Source organism: Camponotus floridanus, unplaced genomic scaffold (assembly GCF_003227725.1).
Source record: "Camponotus floridanus strain SB8 unplaced genomic scaffold, Cflo_v7.5 scaffold24, whole genome shotgun sequence".
Lineage (NCBI taxonomy): Eukaryota > Metazoa > Arthropoda > Insecta > Hymenoptera > Formicidae > Camponotus > Camponotus floridanus.
The window spans coordinates 1310585-1317187 of record NW_020229370.1 but is presented as its reverse complement, the minus strand read 5'-3'; positions in this window follow the sequence as shown (position 1 = coordinate 1317187).

Here is a 6603-nt window from a genome sequence, read left to right as displayed (position 1 = left end):
CGGATAAAAAAAGCTAACAAGGTCGGTAAGCATTCGCCTTGTCCTGTCGTTTTGTTCGATTTCAGTTCGAAGAAATGGACGCGCGGAATCAGCTGTATCACGATGCACGCACACTGATGCACGTCAAAGCTGTTTTTCTTTCTCTCTTTCTCTCCCGTTGCTCTTTCCAGCTTCTCGTAATGATGGCTCGGCTTGCTAATTGAAACATCGATGCGTGTCAGCGGTATTATTGCGAATTTGTAACTCAATTCCCGGTGAGAGACATTCTGCTTCGCGTTGGATTAACATTCGCAATATTTTTGCTGCTCGTGTATTAAGCATAATCATGTCAATATGCTGCATCAAACGCAGTCTGAAGTCTAATCTAGTGAAAGGAATTTTTTTTAGAAAAGAATTTATTCAATAGAATCTTCATGGAATATATGTCAAAAAGAATTTATTCAATAGAATCTTCATGGAATATACATATGTCATTAAAAATCAAAGAAGCTTACGTAAAAGTGAGCGCGCGATGTATATTTTCCGTCGCAAAAAATATATCGAATGTACAGATGGGGGGGGGGGGTGATCAATTATATTTCCTTAGATTATCGATATACAACTGAAATGTTTACTCAATAATCGTTAATTTATTCGTCTGTTAATATCATCGTTTGTTTCTCATTCGGTTCGTGAATTTCAATAAATACATGGCTAAATTTTTTTCGTAGCATCCATTTATATATCATATAAGAGCTCCACAAGGCCAATTGAAATCGCTGCAGATAAGTATCGGTCGCGTAGATGCCTCCTAGATAAATCGGAGGTGCTTGCGATCCTGTTTATTGTGAATGATAGAAACGCCCGTCAAGTGATCGGACCCCGAGCGCGTCAAGTCTTTATTTCTGCAGAACGCAGGTGTTGCTCTCTCGCTGGACGGGATCTGGGATCTAGAGATAGAGAGAAAAGTGACGTTCCATCGTAGATCAAAGATCGACGCCGCATCGTCCCGTCATCGCCTGGTGCGCAGACACGAATGTAACATTATACAGGGTGTCTTGGAAAAACGAGATGCGTACTAATAAACATACAAAGCCTAAGACAACCACGCGCACGGTAGAACATGACACCTGACAGTCCACGAATAAAGCGAGATGATGGATTCACGTTTTCTTATCTCGCTTACAATTGTATAAACAATATCAATATCATTCTTATATCATTCTTAATTTTCAAACTAATTCATAATTATCTTACATTAGACTCAGGCTTGTTCTTTTTATTCATAGCACACTGAGAAAAAAAAGTTGTTAACTTAATTAAACCATTCAACTAAATTATCTTTTTAATTGAAATATTTAATTATTTAAATTAAATACATATCAAATCTAATATGACTTTTATTTAACTTCAATATTTCAATTTAAAAAATAATAATTTAATTGAACGGTTTGGCCAAGTTAACAACTTTTTTTCTCGGTGCAGAGGAGTGAGAAAAAAATCGGGAATAATCCAGCAACGCAATTTTACTAGGCTCGCGCGCGCACGGGAGGGTCTCGTTATTATCTCGATGATTAATATCGTTACGTAGGCGGTCTAACAGCCGGAAGACGCGAACCCATCGCGCGGCTCCCATCGGAATTCCGTTTCGAGGCTCGCCATTGAATCCATGAATTATTATACTCGGGCGTGAGTCGCGAGTTTAAGCGGCCCTGGAAACGGCAGATCGATATGGCGCGCCCGCGCAAGTCCGCGGGACCGTCGCTTTTATACCGTCCGCGTAAATGTGCGTAGACGCGCGTAGACGCGCGTAGCGTACGCGGCCACCGCGGTTGTGCCATCCTCCCCCTCCTCTCCCCCACCCCTCGTCCCCCTTTTCCCCTGGCCCCGTGCTTTTCTCCTCTTTCTACCTCCGATTGTGGAGACACGCACGCGCGCATCCACCTGCGTATACAGGATGTCCCAGACTTTACCTTCCTTTGAGCGACCCGCGTCGCTTCCCAGGGATTCTTCCCTAACCGCAGACACGATGGAACGCGATGATTCTTTTCTGATGGAAAAGAGAAAACGATAGTCCTCCGAGAGCCTCGAGTAACCGAGGAGATAAAGGTCTTCCTTTCTTACTCGAAAATGTATTTCACTGATATGAAGGAGTGACGCACTCTTTTTCTTTTCGTTGATAGAGAAGAACAAGGGGCCCGATAAGAGGAGAGTCACGCGAGTGATTGAGGATAAAAAGATGTTTTTTTTTCTTTTTGAAAAATGTATTACATATCGGTATCCAGGCGATTTCTTTCTAATTGGAAAGTGTAGAGAGACTGAATTATAAATGATGGGAGGCAAAAGTTTCTTTTCTTCTTCGAGAACGTATTTCACTGATATGAATGGCGTCTCTTCGTTAAGAGAAAAGTGGGAAAACCGATACGAAAATTCAAAACTGGCTCTGAAAGTAAAGATTTCTTTTGTTTTTCAAAGAAATATAATGAAATATTAATTATACAAGATTTGATTTTAATACATTTTATTCTTATCCTTTAGATGAGAATAATTGATGCTAAAATCTCTATGGTTTCTAATGAAAATTTAATAACGGTATTTCAAAGCAAAGCTATGTTGTCTATTGACAATATTTCAATCTGCCATGTATTGTCAAATATATATAGACTATTAACTGAATTTGAAAATTATAGAAAATCTATAGAAAATGAACTAGAAAATGGCACTCATATTGTCGCTATTGACAATGAATTATTTAATATTAGAAAAAGCAAAGGAAAATAAATTTTAAGAGTATACAAAAATTTATTGGAAAAAAGAAATTTTGTTTCTTTAATTAATGTTATATTAAATCTAAGGCAAATTATTAAGATAATAAATATATATAATATATAATTAAATATATAAATAAATATTATTTATTATAAATATTAAATATATATAATATATAAATATAACTGATGAACGTGACAAGTCGAACTCTTTATAAAACAATATTAATTAAATTTCCATTGACATAATACTGAGACATTCTGTACACGAGAAAATAGAGGGTAGCTCGTTCATTTCGTGATAATAAGCTTCAATCACGTGCTTGAAAAGTGTTTTTGGTACAATCGAAAATTGCGACAAATTTACTTTACTTTATTTGTACGTATATACTTATAAAGGGTTTGCTTGTATATCTCTCTTTGCTTTATGATGTTTTATGCGCAACATAAACGACATAACTCTTTGTTTCATAAATTACTGCGAAGCTCCATTTATTAAGGAGAAATTTATGATATCTCGAGCATTCTAAACCATAACACTTTACATTTTAGAAATGAAATAATTAACACGATTTCCGCGTGTTTTCGAGTGAAACGAAGAAGTATGCGTGTTTTCAAGTAAAATAAGTTTTCCTCCTAAAGTTCTCAGGCTTTATCACATTATCTTCGGAGATTCTCGAGTTTCTTTGCCTTCAAATTTTCGCTATTTTGAATTTTAGGATCTTTAGATTGAATTTTCCAAGATTCTTGTGTCTCCAAATTTTTCCCGATTTTTCGGTTCTTGAATGTAATTCTGAATTTTTAAATTTTTAGAAACTGCCGAATTTTCAAATTTGCATCAATGGGCGTTTGCGATCGTCAAAATCGCATGATTATACAAATAACAAATCCAATCGTCGATTCAGAATTGTTTAATTTATTCGTGCAGTTCTCAGCTGCAAATCGTTATTATTTATCTAATAAGAAAAACTTAAAATATCCTGTAATATTATACATTTTATGAATAATTTAAAATGTAAACTCTACACTCTGTTTTTATTATGCATATATAAACTATTTATAATTCGTGGTGAAATTCGCGAAACAGAATTCCACGTATAATTTTATGTAATTTAAAAAACATTTGAGAAAAATTATAAAATATATATATTAAGATAGACACGTATATATTTTATACGATGTATACATAAAATTATAAATAAATTTGTCTTGAATTCTGGCGAATTATAGATGATTTAAAAAGCCGCAAAGATGTTAAGACATTCCTTTTTAAAATCGTTACTTTGCCCTAGCAAAACGGGAAAAAAGTGGACACTTGGAAACCTATTTCGCGATTGATTTAGCACCGGGAACGTTTCCGCCGACGTACGCGAGAAAATGGTGGAGGAGGGGCACGATTTATCCTCCGATGTGTCGAGCGATTCAGGGGCCAGTAGAGTCGGTTCGTAGAAAAATTGGGACATCGCAACACCGCGCCTCACCGTCGGCCAGGAGACGGTTCCAGGCCCGTAGTAAGGGAACAGAAGGAGGGAGGTTGATGGAGAGAAGCTTTTAGCCGGGCTAGATGGTGCCGAGATAACGGCGCGTCGAAGTGCAGAGTGCGCGCCGCAGTAAGTAGTATAGTGAAGATGCTACACTAAAACCGCGCGCGCGCACGTGTATCTCACGCTATGCATTCGCCTATCCAGCGCAGCATCTTCGGCGAGGCTCGCTAAAGAGAGCAGTCGATTCTTCCGTGTATAAAGTATGTTTCTCCCGGAAATTTCGAGCGATTATATAATCGCGATAAGACTTTTCGACGGATATCGATAAAGCTAAATTTCTTCGGATGAAACAATCGGGTCTATAGTAATTTAATAGAAAAGCCCTTCGACTTGAAATTTTAATTTCGATTTCAGTTTTCAATTTTTTTTCTTTGATATTTTAAATATATAAAGTCAGAGGTTCTTTTTTGAAATTGCAATATTAATGGAGTTAAATTTCTTTGGATGAAACAAAATCAGATCTATATTAATTTAATAGACTCTCTCGACTTGAAATTTTAATTTCGATTTCAGTTTTTAATTTTTTTCTTTAATACTTTAAATATATAAAGTCAGAGATTCTTTTTTGAAATTGATATTGATGATATTGATGCAGCTAAATTTTTTTGGATGAAACAATCAGATCCATATTAATTTAAATAATATCTACATTAATTTAAGAGAAAAATCCTTTGACTCTTGAAATTTTAATTTCGATTTCAGCTTTCAATTTTTTTTCTTTGATATTTTAAATATATAAAGTCAGAGATTCTTTTTTGAAATTGCGATTTTGATGGAGCTAAATTTCTTTGGACGAAACAATCAGATCTATATTATAATTTAATAGAAAAATCTCTCGACTTGAAATTTTAATTTTAATTTTCAATTTTTTTTGATATTTCAAATATATAAAATCAGAAATATTTTTTTGAAATTGATGGGGCTAAATTTCTTTGGATGAAACAATCAGATTTATCAATTTAATGGAAAAATCCTCCGATTTGAAATTTTAATTTCGATTCAGTTTTCAATTTTTTTTCTTTGATATTTTAAATATATAAAGTCAGAGATTCTTCTCTTTTGAAACTATTTAATTTATAATTTTGCTCTTCTTTTAAACCTCTAAAGAAATAATTCGTTTATTACACATTTATAATACAAGAATTGAATTTCTGTATAAATTAAATCTATCGAAATGTCTCTAGAATCTGTAAATGCAAGAAAAATGATGTTGAAAAGAGGAATAATATTTCTCGATATATTTCGACATATAAATAATTACATGTTTGTAAGATGAATCATTTTTCCTGATGAACGAAAAATAGAGAGCTCGTTTATTGAATAAGAATCAAGCATGGGTAATTTAGTACGTGTAGACTGTAACTGGCGCTCGTATATAAATCAACGTCTTAAAATAAGAGGCAATCGCTCTGAAGAACTCATCGTTCATCGCCGACATATACATATCGATCGAATCGTATTGTTTAATGAGTGACTTTGCGTGTATCTCGCGACTTATCCTTGATCCATTTGCCGATGGATGCGCGCCGTCGACGATGAAAAGCGCGTAAATTTGCATCTCTCTCCTCGGCGGGGTAGGGGGTTACGACTCGATGTGACTCATAACAAGAAATACGCACGACCGATGCTATTTCTACGAAGGTAACGGGAAGATCCCCGAACTACCTGGTCGTCAAGGCTGCATCGTAAAGCCTGACGCTAGCAATGCTGATACGAGACGCACTTTACCGTTCATGTTATACAGCGTTCGGAGTAATAACGAATATCGCCCTCTTACAGTTTGTTGCCGTACGTGTAATTCCGTAAGCCTCACTGGAATGTTGAAGAAAAAATTTCGACTAGATAAATCCTCGGCATCAGTCAAACCAGACTGACGTGGCTTCTAAGAATGTAAATTCTCTGTATCGAGTGAGAGAAAAAATATATTAAAATCGAATTACATCAAATATTAGAATGAAATATATATATATGTGTAGATTAGAGTTTAAAAATATTGCAAAAAATTAAATTATGTTGTATTTAAATTAGAATATTTAATTATATAATTGAATGTATGATTTTACCGAGAGTTTTATAAAAGAAATCATTTCAAATTATTCGCTTCTTTTTCGTGCTTGCATTGATTTACATTACAGCTTTATTTGAAGACGACGAGTTTCTTGGATCAAAACATTATAGAGACTATCATTGAAGTCTCAAAATTTACGAGGTTACCTGGATAGACTTCCCTAGGATTTACCCTCATTAGCATGAATTTATCGATGTTTTTTTCCAAGACAATACAACTGAGATTTTCATGAGAATTCCAGTTT